Below are 20,333 nucleotides of genomic sequence, written 5' to 3'. Positions count from 1 at the left end.
ATGTTAGGTCATGCTATATGTTTTATAAAAACCAGACAGTGTAATAATTGGAAGTATCATATTAAAATGCGCAAGCTCTTATCCGTTTTTCATCTGTTCATGGGTTAGAGGAACACCGAAATCAAAAGTGTTCACCAGCAGTTCGCATAAGCATCCCAAGCATTGCCACAGCAAGACCGATCGATCTTTCTGTGCTCGACCCCTCGTGGCCTTTTTAGCAGTGGCTCCCTAAAAGCCTATGTTTTACCGCCATCTTGCTACTTGCCTATCCTTCTGACCTTTAAATTGAATATACTTTAGTGGCACAGGCGCTTACGACATCTCTGAACAACTCTTGTACTTCCTTGTGGGTTTTCTGGCAAAAACACAGACTCGTTCTGCCTTTCTCAGTTGCCACTGTATGAACCCAGTTACACAAACACATGGAAATTTCCTGTATGACAGATTCTTTGTCATTTTTGAGACACAACATGCTTTTTCAACATGTTTAATGAACATGATGACAAAAGCCATTTTAATTTAATATTTTCTTTTATATAATTAATATGCACATTTGCATTAAAAGGTCAGTATATTGTCATTATGTATAAAAATGTGTTTTTGCTTTGTCATTATAGGGTGATGGTATATCTGTATATTGTGATCTAAGGTGGATGGATGGATAGATTTCTATTTGTAGCATTGTACAGGACAGTAACATGTATACAGAAATATTGTATATATCAAACAGGTAGCTGTAGTGAAGATAATTTGCATTATTCCTTAGAAGTAGCCCCATTCTCTCTCTCTCTCTCTCTCTCTCTCTCTCTCTCTCTCTCTCTCACACACACACTCTTACACATACATAAACACATATATTGACTCACTCATTGTCACACAGTCACTCATTTGCCCTGACTTGTATTATTGTTCTGCTATGTGAAACGCCTGCTGCAGTGAAAATAGAAAGCAGTGTATCTGGCGAGGTTGGAGGGGAAAACTACTCTCAATGGGCTTTGAATTGCCAAGATCCTGAATAAGCATTGTAATATGGGCTTGCATGCAGCAACCAAATGTGCAAGGAATTGGATTTGGCATTACTGACATCTGGCCTTATCCTCACAAATGCATAACCTACATGAATACAGATTCAAAATCCAACAGTCATCCACACTAATAACATCCTGTCAAACTGTAACGGATATTGTTGAGGGACTTCATAGGTTTTTGAGGTAGTCATTTCAGTTTTGCAGTATGGCATCCTTGGATGAAAGCTATTTTAATGAAAGGCAGTTTAAAGCCATAATGTTGCAAAGGTGTCAAACTGACACTCATGAAAATCTGTTTGAGACAGTGGCAGTACACCAGAGGACAATCTTTACGATGGTTATAAAGATGAAGAAATGTGCACAATGAACAGCTAACTACACAGCATCTACTGTAAGTAACCATTATCATTGCAAAAGATATCCCTCACGGTTATTATACAGTAGTATAATAACACACACACACACACACACACACACACACACACACACACACACACACACACTAAGTAACCAAGCTTTTTTTTTTCTAACTCCTAGGTTAGTGCTGCAGTGGAATCATCAACTAATATGAGATTGTTTGGTGTACATTGCCCATTGTATAATGAAGAATAAATACTTTACTAGACTTTCTATCCAAGTGACATTTACAAAAATCTGTCCTCAATTTCAGTGAGATAACAAGGGGGTTGATTCCCACCAATCGCAGCAAATTGGACCTAGCTCTGTTAGGCCAGTTGTCATATGAGTATCACTTTGTCTTCTGTGGTTTCCAACAAAACAACTGGCGGGCTGCTGCTCTCTCACTGCTACTCAGCTTTAGTGCTGTGCAAGAAGGACTGCAAAGAAAAATGATACGCCCATGCCACTTGTACAAACTGCTTTGGGCAGACTATCATTCCCATTAAACTAATAACAGTTAGCTTCTTATCTCACAATGTCTTGGCAAAGTCACTTCCACCCTTGAACAAAACACAATGTCTTTGAATGCTGGGGAATAATCTATCACTGAGGCCCAAATGAGACTGCATAATCCTATGCAATTTGCCTTCTTGTATTCTATATTATCACTGATTTCTACTGCGTTTTTTAGCATACAGATTTCTTTTTTTGGGGGCAATGATGCTGTCTTTCAACTTCATGAGCAGGGAGAATCAGGTAGTCTTTTAAATCTATAAAGCATAGTCAGTAGGCAAAGGGTGAAAGACCAAAGTGTGAAAATGCAGATTAAGTTCCTCAATAGATAGAATAGAAAATGTTCCTATAATGACAGATTACCTGTTTGCCTGATGCCATGTATTCATGGAGTAAACACATGTAAAAACATTAAATGTGCTACTAGTCACTGAAAACTAAGCCAGAAACAAACCTGCATGGTGTAACTAAACCAAGTTTTAAGATCCCTTATCTGAAATGCCCAGTAAAATAGCTTTATTATTTTGACATAAACATGTCCCTGTCATCTATGTCCCTAAAGAAGTCCAGTTACATTTTTTTCTGGATCTCCTTTGATAAGTATTATACTGGTCTGTGTAACCATTAGTGGAAGGTGAGATTTTTCTGTAATAACCAGACTGAACAAGTCTAGTTGTTATAAATTCAAGTACATTGGAGAGAACATGTAGCAACGTTTTGAATCTCTGATATATAAAGAAAAATGTCATCTGCATACACAGATATGTGCTGTTTTGTTCCTTTGATAATCACTTGGGAGATTGAGATGGGTTCTACCTATGATTTAAGGGAAATTAAAAATATGATGAATTTATTGACATATTGTGCAGTTAGGATGGTGTGTAAAATCAAACAGAATTAAGTGTTCATAAATATTCCCACTCATTGGTAGTCAAATGCTTTCTCAGTGTTCAGCAACAAAACTGCTCGCACTTAGGTTAATTTGAACCTGTATTACGAGGGTGAACCCTAATAAGATTGGTTTTACCTGGGAAATTACATATTATGCAAACCTTGGTGATAGGACTTTTGCAAATAACCTAACATCACTGAAAAAGGATAAACATTAGATATTACTCCCCTCGAGTTGAAGCAAAGGCTCAGGTCGTTCTTGATTTTTAACAGACATTTATTTGGACACAAGTCTTCAACATGTCTTGTACATTTTTGTCTTGTAGCCCTTTTATGTCCCAACAATGCCGTCAGAACTATGAAAGGAAATAAGTAAAACTTAAATTAACCTTCTAAATGTGTTTTACACATAATATTAAACGAAAAATACATACAAAATGAATAAATAAAATGCACATTCAACACATAAGAAAATACACTTAATTGACTAATTATACATTAACACATGGTCACATAACACACATTCACATACGGCAAAGCAATTAACACGGAAAAAATACATACCTCATTGGCCTCTCTAACTCAAGAGGAATAAACTTGGAGGGTTACAGTTTCTTCTTCTTTAAACAAAAAGACAATATAACTTCTTAGCACTTCTTATAGGCATAACTCTTGCAGACATGTCATGCGTACAGCACCTCGTGTGCTCTTCTGGCTCTTCTACATGTAGTGCACCGGAAAAAATATCCTGATAGCAGCAATTAAATAATTCCCTAGCGGAACAAAAGGAAATAGGTTCCCACTTTTTCTATAGTTTTAGCTGAATAATATGAAATGAATTGACATGTATTAACAAAAATATATTACTTACTTATTCTAATGATTATTTTGAAGATTTTAACTATTTATTGACCTTTTAACTATAAAGTGCATATTGTGAACTACAATATATGAGAGTTGCCTCTGACGGCAGCTACATTAGATATTTCAAAAGGATCCTTTCCACTCTTTAGAATCAAAGTTCAAAGCAACTTTTCACTTCCTATAAGAGGTGTCTGCCTTGACATAATAATTTAGCAACTCTGGCAAAATAGGTCCAGTTATATCAACGATGACTGACAGATCCTAGGGGATGCCATCTACATCAGGATATTTTGCAGTTGGCAATGAGTCCTAAGGGTGGTTAAGCTCTTGCAGAGTAAGCATCCAAACTATTAGCCTGGATGGCAGACAATGATGGAAGGTAAAGGGAGGTGAGGAATGGCATCATTTTTGTGCTATCACCTTGCGAGTCAGAGGAGTATAATTTGGAATAATGACTTGTGAAAGCATTATTTACCTGTCAACGTACTGTGAATAACTCAGCATGCTCATTTTTGATAAGTGAAAGTGCAAGTGAAAATTTCTGACTTTTTTTAAGACACACTTTTTCTGTACTGTATACACAATGTATGTTGTTTTTGATAAATGGATTCATTGTTTTTTGTGATCATATTTAAACATGTTATCTCCTCTTCTCCCCCTCCCTGTCTGCTGCCTTCTAAAAATGTAACTTTCTTTCTTCTTTCAAAGTGGTTGTTGTCCCTCTCAAGTTTTTAAAGGTGGAAGTGCAAGTATGGTAGTTGTTTGACACCAGGGAACCTCGAAAAAAGCTAATAAAAAGCCCCCTGTTAATTTGTTTTGTGAAGTAATGAAGCAAATTATTATATTCCAGAAACTATTTTTATCGTTGCTTATTCCACAAGAAGGGACAGATACAGAATGTCTGTTGTCAGCCAGTGGAGCTATATTGTCAAATAACAGTAATAAAAATAGATCCACCATTTCACTTGCTCCTTGCTGTTAAAGGCCATGTATGTTTTTTTAGTATCAAGAATTAATTTTTTTCACACAGATTTATGGAAACACATTCTTAATGCATTAACCTTTCTTGGGGAGGACCCATATGCTCACTGTAAAATAATATCCACCCAATATATGTTTGAATATGTTTGAATATGTTTTACCACTTGATGTTGGTTATGTGAAACTATGACCATACATTTAGTGGTGCTAAATGCAGTTTTCTTGTAAAGAGAGCCAGTTGGGTTTTCGTTTTACCAACGAGACAAATGTGACAAATGTGTTTCTCTATAGACAAGCTATTACGAGCAGTGCTTTGGCCTCAGACCCCTGCAGATATTCTGCTTATGGCCTCTGAAACAATGGCTCCATTTTTATTTATTTTTTTCATCTGCAGGGCACCATCCATCGCCAGAGCTGCTCGCCTTTCATCTCGCAGCGCAGACAATGGCTTCCTGACACAAGAGCTTCTTGTAAAAGATGTTGCCACCCCTCGATCTCTGTGCAATACAGGCACACACATAAAAGTATGTGCACGGACAAAACAGTCGCCACAAATGTAGGCACATGAACGCACACACAAATCTAATCTGTCCCTGAATCCAATCCCATCCTTTTGTTTTTCAGACAGTAAAGGAGGGTGAGGGAGGTGGTATTGGGAGTAGTGTACAATGGTAAAGTAATCACTATTTCAAGCGGTTTTGGGGTCACCACCCACTCCTCACCAGCACCACACCATTCTGAAGGGTAGAGAGATTTCAATCACTTTATAGCTGCCACCATGGCTTTAGTAAATTGTTGACAGCCAAATCCGTTGAGTGATTGCATGCTGTGGAAGATCTAATCTCATTTTCTCTTCAGTTTCTGACTGCCTGTAAATGAACAGACATTACCTTTATGTCTTCAGTGTGTTTTCCTCTACACGATGCAATGTTGCATCATACAGCAAGGGCATTTTATGATTTGAAATTTAATTAAGAGCAGTATGGAAAGTCACCAATCATCATTAAAGCTTCCAAAGCATTAGGGACCTTTTAATACAGTGCTTAGTACATGACATGTTAAAGCTGTCCATTTTGAAAAGTGTACAAAAAACATTTTTGTACTGATTCATGTAAGACTGGGTTTACAATATGAACACGATATGATTAAATCACTTTAGATTTCACAAAGGTTTCTTATAAAGACATAGATGGTCAGTGTTCATGGATTTTGCTGATGTCACACACATAAAAATGCTTATTTATTATTTATTTTCAAATGCTTGCACTCTTAATGCTATGCATGCATTTAATATTGTCACTGAAAGGCATCAGTCATGGAAAAAATATGAGGCAAGATATATAAAATAAATAAAGGATATTTCATACAAAAACCTATAAATTCCAAGGAACATGTTCACTGATTATTGTATAATATTAGTGGTTACAGTGGCACCTGCCTCAAACACTCTTGACACTATTGTGTCCTTTGAATTGAATCACAAGCGGCTTCGGCAAAAAATGGGAGACAAATGAAGCCAGAATCTATTCTAGTATAGCTTTGATGAATAATGTGAGGAATAGAGTACATCTGAAATCCTCTCATAACTGTGCAAATAACTGCCCATTCAGCCACATTTACAACTATCCCAGGGGGACTTTGTGATTCTTTGCTGTTTGTTCTGCTTTGTGTTAAACAAATTCACACAACCTATCCAGTATTATCAGTTGATCCATACTATCTCATTATATAGTATACTCAAAGGACATACAGATGTATTGATGTATAAATATGATCATAACTAGAATGGAAAGTCTTATCATGTTGTTATGCCAAATCAAAGTTTCACATTGCTTTGCAACATGACAAACTGTCTTCAACACACTGGAATTGTTTGTCATCTGCTCTACATTAGCGCTCCACTGGGGCATCAAAAATCATTTGTTTTCTTAGCAGAACATTTTCATACACTAAGCAAATGACAGACAGCTCACTTTTTAACCCCTCAAACGTTTTACAATGAAAATGTCTGAGCTTGCACAAAGCTAATGGCTTGCATCTGATGCCTGATGGTGGCGACTTGGACGAAGAATGTTCCCACTCTGTCATTTCGTCTCTGAAGGCTAGCACCATTAACCCTAATGCACTGAGGTAATGTCTATGTTATAGGCCTAATGTAGCAACCACGTTTTTTTCCTGAAACCCCAGACTTTAATTTTAATGTATTTGTGTATTGTGGGCTAGTGGCAAGGAAGGTACTTTCTGGGTCTGCATTGTTACGTACTACTTCCAGTAAATACACCCTCCCATCCTCCTAAAAACAACCTTCAGCTCCCGCCGCTTACTCATAGCATCTGTATAAGCTAACTACACACTGCCAGTGATCACAATGGAAGCACTGTAACCTTAATTCAGGGTTAAAAACTCACTCTATACTGTGAGTTACTTTGATAAAGTGTAGTTTCATTTAAAAGAGTACTCCATCCCTTTAGCATTGCAATCAGCATTGTCGGACTCACGATGGACGGTAAAAAAAATAAAAGAATAAAAATAGATGCAAAAAATAAAAGAATAAAAATAGACGCAGCAGAGATATGGTCTTCTTTATTGCACACATTCTTATTCCTTGTCAAATAGTACCTACATTACCCATAATCCAACTGGACCGCCAACCTCTGTTAGAGATTTGGGTGTGTTATGTTAGTAGTGGCTACTGTAGCCTCGAGCTGCTAGACTCATGCATATGAAGAGTGGGCTACAGAGGTCTGGTAAGCGCACTCCTTTCTAACTCCAACCCTCCTTTTTTTTCATTTTCAAACTTGTAGTCTTCATCCCCAACCAAAGTGACATCACTTGAGGCAGTTTATCAGATTTCATGCAGCTCCAGAGGGAGCCACAGCAGGCTTTATACAATGTTATTCACATATGCAGTGGTACTCACCAAGACTTGTAAACATACTTTGATGTGTAAGTGGAGTGTGGAGTTTGTCTTTAGCAGCATCATCTTCTTCACCATGCTCCACCTCTTGACTTGGACATACAGACGCCCAGTCACAGTGACTATACTGTGCCATATTTGCCCTTAAGAATCCACCAAATTTGATATTGTTTGGAGTATACTAGACCCCTTATATATTGGTGATTAGTGCAATGTGCCCATCTAAGATTGTGCAAGGAAGTTAGGGTGTACTCATCTCGGTTGCGTCTTCATCTTTATTCTGGGAAATTATTGCCTGAGTATTTTTCTCTGACCTTGCTAGAAGTCTGTCAGCTGCTATCTGAGTTTAGCACAAAACCACATGGTGTATGGCTTATTAATCACAATGAATCAAATGAAAACAAAATCCACAGTTCTGCCTTGTTTGATTTACAACAATACCCATTCCAGCACGGACAACACACTGTGATCCAAAGTCTGTCAGGAATGCAGTCAAACAGAGCTGCATCTGTCAACATTTGCTGGAAACGTTTAGAACAGAAACCAGTAGAACTTGACTGAGAACAAGTGTTTTTCTTTAATCACCCTGAGGGATTTTTTTTTTGTTAACAATTTGGGGTTACCAGCAGTCTCACAAGTGTTAAAATTACAATCTTACTGGCTAGAATGTTGAATTGCCTCCTCACCAAATAAATAATAATTATGGTACTTTATTGATCTCCACAGGACAATTCTCTTCTTAATCATTCCTATCCACAGGCAGGTCAGAGGTCATGATTAGCTACAGAACATCATGTTAGTCCCTAGTTGACACTTACCAGTCTAGATGCTTGTTGATCTTTAGGCTTGAAACCGGATCTTCTGACTGAAGGGCAGAAGCTTCACGTCACCTCCCTGCTGCCTTCCCCAATTCATAAAAGTACGTCCAATAACTGTTGAGAAATGCTGGATTGGATAAGTAAATAAATGTATCAGCTTGTAGACTTACATTATCCATGGCAGAGTCTAACTTTTAGCATTTTCATCAGCTTTTAACAAAGCTGCTGAACTGTCAATCAATATATATAAAACAGACTTCAATTCAATAGATAAAGCTAATGATGTGAATGATGGAGAGTAATAGATCATTTGAATAATAAAGAAAGGAAACACAAACTGTGTTTTCAGACAATTTTTAGAGGAATCTTGCAGGGTTCCCTCTCCTCTCACAGTGGCTTGCTTGTATTATAATGCACTGTAAAAACCAGTAGGATGAAATCTGTTATCATAACAGTGTCATTTTTTCCGAGCTTTTTTCAGGTTAGAGGATAGATACAGCTACGATACAACAGCAATTTCACAGGAGCATGGTGTTAGGAGTTTCAGCAGCACAAACAGGCAATAGCAAATAAAACCATTTAACCTCTTCAACCTGTCTACCCTGTAGAGGCAAATGGCAAATACATAAATGTTTGGGCATATACACACGACTGCTCACACACACACAGCCAAGCAGGCAAACTATGGAGAGGATACAACATATATCGCATTCACTCTGGCCACTGCATTGTGTCAGCAGAATCTCATTATTTCCATGCCGTTTCTGATTTAATTATTGGGTGGGGAAATGCTAGCTCTCTTGGGTGGCTTTATTTGTTCCAGGGTTGTGGCCATTTCTCAATGTGTTCCTCCGAGCAACATGCCGGTCGCCTTGTGGTGTGTGTCTGAAGGTAAGGGAGTGCATTGGATTCATTATTAACAGTTTCAATGACAAAAATGCCAAAATGGGACTTTAAGTAAGTGACTTAGGGGTCAAATGTCAAAGAGGACTCTGCTTTTCTGTCATCTGGTAATTAGAGAGGGTTGAACTAAACCACACTGAGCAGAGCTTAGCCAGAAATAATACAAGGAGCTTCATGCTGAACCCCGCCCCTTCCCCAAGTTTCTGATGTAATCATTTCCTTGCCACTCAGAGGGCCCAATATAGTCCAATGTCAGAAGAGAAGACAATTTTGCCTTGTAGTGCTCGCTAGCGGCGATGAGAGTATCACTAACAACATAATTATGGACTTAATAAAAAAGAAAGCTGTTAACTGAGCCCCATCTCAAGTTACTTATCAGAGTACATGTAACTAAATGCACCAGCAGTAACAGTAAAACAAGTGTAAGTTGATTTAATTGTGAGTCTTACTGGGACTGAGTATCTGCTTGCTTAACAGTTGCCATTTTTCAGTGATGATGCACTTCTTAGTGTCTCTGATTGCTTCAAATTATAGTCCAGGACTTCAGAAAATAAGCCCAGGAAGTCTTAAAAAAAATGAAGTAAGTGAAGAAGTTTATGTGTAGCTACTAGCAGGGATGTGATGGCTGCAGATATGCAGTTAATGGTGTGAGGAAAAAAAATGAACAAAAACAACATAGCAAAAACAGAAAACAAAGGAAGAAAAAGAAGTGTCACTGGTGTTGTCCATTTGATTGTTTTGTCCCAGCCTCTTGTTGTACTGTTTGCTGTCCTTGTAAATGATCCCTGTATGAATTTGCTGATTTGTTCATGTAGTGTAATTGGGATCAAGATATCTTTCTCAGCAGTGGTAAATAAAGAAAAACAAACAAATAGAAACACAAAGTGGTAAAATGAGCAGCATGAGAATATGGGGATGACAGTGGATAGTACAGTGTTTTTCCTATTTTACAAGGGAAACATGCATTCATTAGTTTTTTTTTCTGTCTTGCTTTCATTGAGGGAATAAGACATGATGTCACAGAATATACTGTATGGGGCACAGTCCCAGTAGCAGACTCAGACTCAGACAGGTGACGTTTGCTGTAAATAGATTTTACTCGACTCAGTCAGAACGACAAGGATCACTGGAAACAGGAACAAACAGGCTTCACTGGTACAGGAAACCACAAATGAACACTTTTCAACTATACACAGGTACATAGTGGGAAAAGCTAATGAACATGCAACCTGGCAGATTAAAAAAAATCAGATCATCTGCTAAAAATGAAGCAACAACCACAAGGCATAACCTACGGGAACTAATGTATAGCTAAGCTGGTAATTGCAAGAGAGAGGGGAGTGGAGGCAGAGGAGGGAGGAGAGGAAGATGGATCAGTTGTCTCCGTATTGTGTTTAGCTTTCTTGTTCAAATGTAGTTTTCACTCTGTATTGCATTATTTTTGTTTTGTGGTTTATTGATTCCTGGGTAAAATTAAGTGTGCTTGTTCTTCGGAGTCTTTCTGCAGCAACATAATAAATGTATGCATTGTATCTTTATTCACTAATTGCATTTGGATGAAAACATGGGCCATAAAAGTTTCTCAACTCCCAGAGAAGGCGGCTGCAAAACGGATGTGGTATGTTATGGTATGGCATAGTGACAGACTCTGACATTAAGTGCATGATTTTCCTTTGAATATAGTTGGGCAGTTCATTGTTCTGTTTTGTGAGTAGTACATGCTATCTAATATTAATGCCTTTCAAGTTGGAAGGACTTTGCACTTATTAACTGTTTCCTGCCTCAGAAGAGCTATTAATAAAATAGCAGGTGACTTCTCCCACACGAGGAGACCCCTGCAGTGCCATAATGCATTTATAGAATTATAGTTGACACTGATGAGTGAAACGATGCTTAAAAGGTTAATTACATGCCAAAACTGAGGAGGGGACAGCCATGTTATTATTCAACGATTTCTGCTCCAACTGTGGTACCTGTGATACTTGAGGCTCAGTCTCACTGCTTAAGCAAGTTAAACCAATCCAGGAAAAGGAAACGCGTCATTCACCCCAAATAATGAACCGCCTTTTGGGGACTTTGTAGTGGCATGTCAGTCTACATTTGACAACAGCAAAAAGGTGCCATAGCATGCATTATTCCCCTAAAGTTACATTAAAGACTGATATGTGGTATCCAAGATATTGTACATGACATAAAAGAAATGAAAGAAATGTTATATCACTATGTAATTTTAAGGAAAAACAAGGGGGCATTCCTCACACTTTGTCAAAATCAAGTCAGTGATGTTCTAGATATTGTGCATTACATCAGATGTTATCCCTGGTTTTAATATGGAAGACAAGTAACATTCGGGAATCATTTTACTTTTTGGTTAAAGGCAGAATGAGTATGATTTGTCGGGTGCTGTTTGCAAACACGCGATTCAAAGTTGGCCCCTCCTCCCGGCTCAGCGAGCTAGAGAGAGCGAGCAGTGGTCGAGGGAGGAAGAGAGTGAATGGCGAGAGGGAGCTGCATTAGTGAGACAACAAAGCAGTGAAACAGAAGAATAAAACATTGTTTCACAGCGTCTATGTTCTAAAGCACAAAGAAACATGCCCGCACCGCCGCACAACCCTGCGGGAAGGATTTTGAGCAGAAAGCAGAGGAGAGAGTACCAACCTCACAGCCTGTGCTGTTATTGGCTGGAGGCTACACATCACTGCCCAAAGGTTGACACCCAGAAAGTCTCAAACACAGCAAAATAAGAAGAAAATAAGGCAGAGGGCAGGGTCTCTGTATCAACAATATACATTGTTTTTTAAAATCCCAATCTAATGTCCGTTAAAGGTAGAATAAGTATAAGCAGCACTTAAAATCCTAATAATCATTTTGCTTGTCAGTTTATCCCTCATGGCTTTATTTTAAATTCTAGTCATAATCCCAAACTTTCCAATGATGCCAAAATATGTCAGGATGAATGTCAGAGGACATCTACAATATTTCCCTTTAATGTAATGATGTTGCAACAAAAAACATGATATTTTGGCCTCCAGCATTCACTAAAAATTAGCACCATATCTTCAATGAAATGTTGAAACTATCACATATTGGACCAGTTGGACATGTGATGTTGTCATACATTGAGTAAATATTAGAAGGAAACCACCAAATCGCAAAGGAAATTCTATTTGACCCTAAACAGAAAGTGCATGGTGGCGGAATACCTAACCACCGTGACTGAGAGACAATGTACAGAGTGGACACAGCCTGGCCATAAAAACAGGCCTTCACAGGCAGAACAGGCTACCCAGACAGGCCAGCCTGTGTTCACTTAGTCTTAAAACAGAGGTGGAGACAGAATTTCACTTCTTACTATACTGTGAGAAATATAAGGATTTAAGAGAGGTTTTCTTTGAAAAAATAAATATGTATCCTGAGTTTATCCATCTCCCCGATCCTCAGAAACATACCTATCTATGTGGAGAAGAGTCAGTGTGCAGTATTAGCTGCAAAATATGTTGACTGTTGTCATACACTAAGAGAAACAAGCTCTCTAGTAAGTGTTTGTGTGATTACATCTTTAAACATATTACAGCTGCCCATGTTATTCTATCTACTGGACTCATTCCTTCTATACATTATGGACAACTTTTCTGTCCTGTATGGCCATAAGTTGAATTGAATGTAATTGTTATTTAATGCCTTTATTATATTGTATTTAATATAATTGTTGATATTTGCATACTATTGTATATTTATGGCTAATCATCTGTCAATGTTAATAATTTTCTGTACTGCTTTAGCAATATAGGTTTCTGATCAGTCATGCCAATAAAGCTTATTTGATTTGAGTATGTCAGTGCTGAATATTGAAATCAACTGAGAAGGCTAATGTGATCAACCAGACCAATCAGACCTATACAGTTAGTACAGGATTGTCTCCCAGAGCTGGCCAATGAAAGCGTTGTGACGTTACTGAATCTGTGTCTAGACCAGTTAGTCTAATCACTCCAGTGACTAACTATTACAGTTATAGGGGACCCAGTTGGACAAGAAGGGCATGCTACAATGCCAACACCACCCTCAAATCTCCTGCCTAACCCTGACCCACTTACCCTAAGATAACCAACATTGCGGCATCACTCGCCTGGCATAAAATTATGTCGAGCTCTCCTATCTGTTGATTTATATTCAAATCCTTCAAGTCCTGTATGTACAGTGTACAACCAGGTCTCCCAGCGAACAGAATACCATGATCACTTTTTCTCACTGGGTTTTCTCACGCTGCTCCCTCGCTTCAGACTTTCTCCTTGACTCAGCACTAATGTGCTGGCAGCAAATTCCCTTTCTTTCTCTCACAGGAAGGAAACAAATATTTACAAATGTCATCCCCCAAAATGATGCAGACATGCCATAATTCAACCTCATTTGGCCAATCTGGGAAATATGATTTACTAAGAGGGTTAGGGCCTTTCATTTCCAGAAGTTTTGACCTTTAATTACACTGCCTCATCAGACCAATTAGTGTAAATACCAAAACAGTGTGCCAATATTTATCAGCCTAGCATGATTCATCAAATCAGGGCAGTTTCTTTGACATCATGTATGGGTTAATAACCTTAGTCGTTAATTTCAACACTTTAGTTTTGTCAGTTCCTGTATTTTGAACCCTGAAGCACAATATGAATATGTATCATCCTTCTATGTTTTGTTGAAATTTGAGAAGTGTTGTGGACATCAGTAACATTTAGGGTCGGGTACCGAACTCGGTACTTTTAAGGATACCGACAGAATTACGTCGATACTACCGAGAACCGATTCACTTAAATCAGTCTGTGCCAAATTTCGGTACCTGAGAGCATCTGTGTGAGAGAGTAAAGTATAGAGAGAAGCGAGACTACGTCGCCCCTGCCTGCTACTTGTTCACGTCACAGGGACACATGTGTGTGCGCAGTGAGTGTGTGGGTGAACAAGAGCGAGCGAGCAGCAGAGAGTGGCGGTGAATGCGAGCGGTGCAGAGGAAAAGGTGAGCAGTGACGCGGTCACCCTGGCAGTAAATACAGTAAGTACAGTGTAGGTTACAGTTCGTCAGTGAATAAAGGCTGCAGCTTCTCAAGACAAAGTAAAGCTCCCGCGTGTTGTTTCCTAACTGCTGCAATAGCGTCGCTATGACGATCAGCTCGACCTACACTGAGGAGTACTTTCCGCTATCTGAATCACACACGGGGCAGCATTATGCCGCCGTTGTTTGGTTTGGTGTACAAAAAGCAAAGCCAACGTAATGACAGCTCTTCTTTCCGGCAGTACTGCGGGGTAAAAGGGCTACTGAGTCAGGGCAATGGCAAGCTGACAGCGGTGGCAAATGTGGTTACACTTTTCAAAACTCGTGGCAGAAAACACTCACTGCATAAGCTGGCCAGGGCAACACGTCTAACCCGAGGAAACACCTGGTCAAAGACAAAATATATCTTAAAGCTGAAGAGGGTTGCCTACTGTGTCTGATAGTCTGAAAGCCAAGTCCCCTGCAGCAGCCGCAGCTAACGTTAGCACGCCTGCCGTCAGCAGGAAGAAGTTAACTTACCAACCACGGATGACTAAACTTTAAGGCAGTGAGGTAAAATGTTCTAAATAAATAACAATATTAAAATTTAAAAGTTTAGACTTGTTTTTTTACAACAGAAATTACATTTATGTTATCACAGAGAGAGTACCGGAAAAAGGTACTGTTAGGTACCAGTGCCGAATTCCAGGTACCGGTACTGGTATCGGTTCAAATGTGAAAGGTACCCAACCTTACTAACTTCATGTTTGACGAACAAATAGAGTGACACAGGCCAATCGATAGTCTCCACTTCTGTTTCATGGGGGACAAAAATTGTGGCTCTCAGGGACAATTTGTGGCTATGACTTCACCCTATTGAGGAGTCTCATAGTGGACCAGAGTTTCTAATTGATGGCTGAAGTCGAAGAGGGACTCGAAGCTGCCTTGACAGGAATCTCAAAATAAAAGTTGAGGCAGGCCACCACAAGTATCCTACTGATACCAAAGCCAATAAACACTGGCTGCTCCCAGCTGGAGAACAGCCAATGCCACAGGGAAGCGGCAGGATTAAAAGGTCTCCTGAACGATTGATAGGGCAAGGTGGGCTCAGCAAAGTGTGTACAATGACACATGCTGGGTCGCCCTGTATTAACAGTGGTGTATAATGTTTTTCAGCTGAAAACACTTATTATTGCTGTGTGATTCTATTACTTCAACAAAATGCAGGGGAAAATAAGCATTCATTGTGTTTCACACCCCTCAGAAGAAACTAAATATTGTTGCTAGTAGGGCATCTGACTGTGTACAGGACAAAGGAAGCTTTGCTATGTGCTGTTAGTTTCTGCTAAAGGCCAGACCACTACTTTTGTGACTATAAAGTTTACATATATAATTTAAGAGTTTAAAAAACAGATGAAATATAAGCATTTTATTGCTGACTGTAATCATTACTATTGTAAACAGACCGTTGAAAGGATCAGTAAACATTAATGGCATCAATTTAGTGTTACTCCATTTATTTAAATTGGAAGTGGCATGTCCTAGTGGCCTGGGGGTTAAGGCGCCATGCCACATCAGGCACCATTGTTGCATGTCTTTCCATCTCTTTCTCCCTCATCCTTTTTCTCCCTCTACTGTTGGCTCTTTAATAAAGCCGTTAACCCTAACCCTAATCCCCCTAAAAAGTGGAAGTGTTAGCAGGTTCCAAATGTTGGTGGTACCACTACTTTTTTGTTCCTAACTAGATCAAAGATGGAGCCTCTGCACAGATAAGCGTGTAGAGGCAGACTGAAAATTTAGAAGAGTGTATCTATGGGTGCATGATTCTGCACTAAGAGGGAGTCCAAAACAAGTTTAATACCAACTGCTTGATGAAAGCTCTTAACTACACTATTATTTCACTTTCAATGTTCATGTTATTCTTTTACTAACAGATAGCTCACAAAAACATTTTGTAAATCTCTTCTCTCCCTTCCCACTCCACTGGCAAGTGGTTTGCTTGTTTTGACTGTTCATGTTGGAAGCCTATATTTATGTAGCAAGATGGCATCAGACACAGCCAGTAAGGGAGCACCTAAGTTTAATATATGGATCTTCAGTATGCAAATTCTGCAGAATTAATATTAGTTATGATTCAAATTGCTTTCAAAAAGGTGAATCTGCAATCTGAAAGGTTTTCCAGATTGCGAGTTTTTAAAAAGAAGCCCTATGTGTGTATTTTTATTTCATAATTTTTTTTTTTTAGTTATAAACAATGTTGTGTGATTCATAAGGTTTTGTGCCATCTGTATTTTGTCACCACTGAATACATGTTTTAAAGGACTGCTGCACCAGAATCAAAAGAAGACCTTGTGTCTCTGTTTGCAACTGTATTAATCAGAGATCATCAATGCCTCGTTCCAGGTGTCGTGACATGCCTAATAGCATTGAAACAGGATGTGAGGAAGAGGCAGTATGTTTTTCAGTTTGAAGTAGTTTCTTATTACAGTGGACACATTGCACACAGCAAGACTGGAAAAAAAGTGTGTTTATAAATAGAATAGAGGAAAAGTGGTATTATTAATATTAACAGTGGTAACTGTGATCTTGATAGATTTGCATCAAAAATAGTCGTGCTGAATTGAATTAGTTTATGAAACTATCCGCGGTACATGCCAGTGAAATTTGAGTTTGAAATGGATGGCTTTTAAAAGGCCGAATGTGTCATTTATCCTGAAGCTCTCCCACTGTGTGATGCAGATGTTTATTCCTGAATGGCGGACAATCTGGATGTTTTGCCATGAAACAGGCAGTTGACAAGGGTCTAGGGACAGAGGTATGATGTACAGACTGTAAAGCCCCTTAGACAAATTGTGATTTTGATTTGATTGCGATATTGGGCCATATAATTAAAACGGACTTGACTGAGTACTGTGGCTCCACATTGTAAATCTACTGACGCTTTTAACGGTTGTGCCAATCTTAAATGTGACCCTGTAATTAATCACTGCTTAACAGATCAGAGCAGAACACATTCAATTCTTCTACCACCTTTGTAAACAAGCCTTTGCACTACAAGGTCTAAATAGGACCTTGCAATGACATTTGGCACAGCCCCTTGAGACCTGCTCAGCACCTCACTTTTAAGGCTACTGACACTATGTTGTGGTATGAAAGAGCTTCGAGACAAACAGGCTGCATAACTGCTTTCGTAAGAAATCCTTTTTTAAGTCTCAAGGGTTCTAATGTAATTCCCATGATAGTGCCATTATCTAACATTGCTTTCACCTTCCTACCATGATATGCTCAGAGCTACAAGTAATCATGGGTAGAGGAAAAGATTAGAAGCCACGCTCTGAGGGTTCTGGTCTTTGATCACCTTGATGCCTCTGTTTTGCAAATGATTCATTGCCCTTCACTCTTTTTCAAAGATCCCCTTTCCAGATCATTAAAGCACCTTTGGCTTGAACTTTGGGGTGGCGCACATCATCTACAGCACAGCCCCATCCACTGACCCACACCTCCAGTATCGAGAAACCATCCTTCACGTTCTGCAGAAACAACAGCCAACAAATCGCTTCTCAATAGGAAGTAAATGACTCTTTCACAATCAATACTATTATCCTCAGATGCGACACATTAGTTGCTGCCACTTGGTACCACGGCAGGTTATTTGTCAAACAGCTGGTTCATGTATGCTTTCAGTGAGGCTGTATTTTTAGATTGGTTTCTCAGTTAAAAGGAGCAAAGTGACTGAAGGCTCATTTCACCATCAGCAGGCATGATGAAGAATCTAACATTACATGTGCGATTAAACACTCCTAAAGCTCACAGAGAACATATAAATCTTCTGCCTGCAGGTGCCTCAGATGATGTCAACTTGGTAACAGTGCTGGAAGCCCACACAAGTATCCCCACACTGCAAGGTACCGACTGTGGGTCTAATGGATTCTTCCTGTGATCTGTGTTTTGTATCATCGCAGGCAGCCACAGTATTCTCCCTGTTGGTCGTCCTCATCAAACTCACTGAAACCAGTACTGCGATACCTAGTCTCATTAAACCAATGTGCTGCTCACTGTAACTTCCCACGCTTTGTTGCCAGCAGAATAATTGGTAGTATCAATTAAGGTCTGCTTACTGTCTTACCATCGCACTGGCACACTTCACCGCTCTCGGGGGGGGGGGTGATGTCCAGCTCTACCTGAGTAAAGCTCCAACCAGTAATTTTGGAACAAATTATGTTGTTCATTAAGATACACTCAAGCCGTCAACCCTCTACAATTGTAATTTTGCTGCAAACATTACCCAGAGTGTTTTTAACTCTGAATAAAGAACAATAAGAATATGAAGCACGGTTGCTATTTAATTGCAGTTCTGGTAAATTTCCTTTATCGTCGCATTGTTTTTCCTTGGAATCTGCAGCCTCCAGAAACTATAAATTGTACAAAAAAATTTGCCTTTTTAAAGCAACTGTCAATCTTTCCTGATTTTTTTTTGTAAACACAAAGTAAAACAGGGTGCTAAAAAAAATACGTGAAGAGTCAAAACATCATTTTTTCTTGTTTGTTTGCGGGTTTTTTGCTTTCCATGGAAGATTATGTTTGCCACTGGGGATGAAAAAGTAATTTCTTGACATTTCTGTTCCTGGCTTACACTTCTTCTCTTGACCTTGAGGAGGAATACCTCTGTGATCAATGTCACTTTTATTCCCACCCGTCTACCACACCTTTAGAAAACGGGCTACATTGTAAGTGAGTGAGAGAAATGGTTTAGTTTTCGCACAGTGTATGTGGTAACATTTTCTGTCATCAGCTTTGATCATCATGCAGGAAAAACATTATGAATCCAGGACTGATAGACATGAAACATACAGCACTTCACCAATATGTCATCAAAACAAACTCACAGCAACGCAGTCCTGATACAAAAAGTAACTCATCAAGTCGTTCTGTCTCACGTGTTGGCAACAAATCACCTATTCTCACACCCAGCAGACACAGAAAATCCTGGACATCCTATTGGAGTCACCAGGCTCTGATGAAATTAAATGTTGCTTTGAAAATTCAGCCTCATGGAGTCAAATAATGTATGACCCACATTTGTAATATTTGTAATTGGGATTTAATTATTCCACAGTTGGTCTTATACAGTGAAGTATTTATATAACATGAACAACTTTTATCAACACATGTTCTGCCAAAAGCCCTTCTGGGAGTATGGGCATAGATTAAAATAAAATTGGCTAAATAAATAATTTTGTGAGACAGACGGCAACTAGATAAGACACAGAAAGGCAATACAAAACTACCCTCCTTTTTTGTAACATGGCAGGAAGTTTAGACAAGTAGTTGTGGAGTCAGGGGAATAGTGCAATTTAGTTGAATGAGCCCGGCAAAAAAAGGAAAGTACATCACACCAAACACGAATACAAATGCCACATGAAGTGCGTCATAGGTTTTGAGGTGTCTTTCCTAAGCATGCTGGAGAGACAAACCACACATTTTGCAGAATGCAGCGAGGTCATACCGGAGACAAGATAGAAATGATTAGGTTTTTGTGTGTGCAGAGGTGGCCGTTAGGTGTGGGGGCGCATTAATCAGGTTACGGAAATAGAATAGTTCGCTCCCGTGTAATAGAAAATGGTGCAGTTAGTGGAGGCAAGGTGGGTACTGATGGAAATAAGAATATTCTTCTCGTCCTTCTTCTTTCTGTGAAAGCAGACCCAACAACAAATCATGAGTACGCAACAGATTCCTGTGTCAGCTGCGCTACATCCCTCACTGTAAGCTGAGGTTCTTTCATGCACTATAGAGTGAAATCACCACAAAAAAACACAGTTTTTCTGGTAAAAAGAGTGAACACCGAAGACAAGTAGCATGTATTTTTTTCTGCCGTGGCTGACCCTAAAATACAAATAACTACAAAGGTGTTCAGACAGTGGTCTATTCAAAAAATGAAATGGTCTTCTAGACAGGGTACAATCATGATCATGACAGACATCACAAGCATGAACAGCATG

General features: G+C 39.1%; 1 protein-coding gene across 2 annotated transcripts in view; it reads right to left on the bottom strand.

Moving 5' to 3' along the window:
* Positions 1-20,333, bottom strand: part of lingo1a (leucine rich repeat and Ig domain containing 1a) — a 130,126-nt gene that overhangs the window by 30,144 nt on the left and 79,649 nt on the right. Inside the window, exon 3 of one of the 2 annotated variants that reach the window (XR_006377752.1) lies at positions 8,310-8,525. The exons of the other annotated variant lie outside the window; for it this stretch is intronic. The gene's annotated coding sequence lies outside the window, so the exon portion shown is untranslated. Of the gene's footprint in view, positions 1-8,309; positions 8,526-20,333 lie in introns of those variants that run through there. 2 annotated transcript variants of the gene reach the window in all.

Source organism: Siniperca chuatsi, linkage group LG4 (assembly GCF_020085105.1).
Source record: "Siniperca chuatsi isolate FFG_IHB_CAS linkage group LG4, ASM2008510v1, whole genome shotgun sequence".
NCBI classification, from domain to species: Eukaryota; Metazoa; Chordata; class Actinopteri; order Centrarchiformes; family Sinipercidae; genus Siniperca; species Siniperca chuatsi.
The sequence above is the reverse complement of the archived record's forward strand: the minus strand, read 5'-3'. Positions and strand labels throughout refer to the sequence as shown.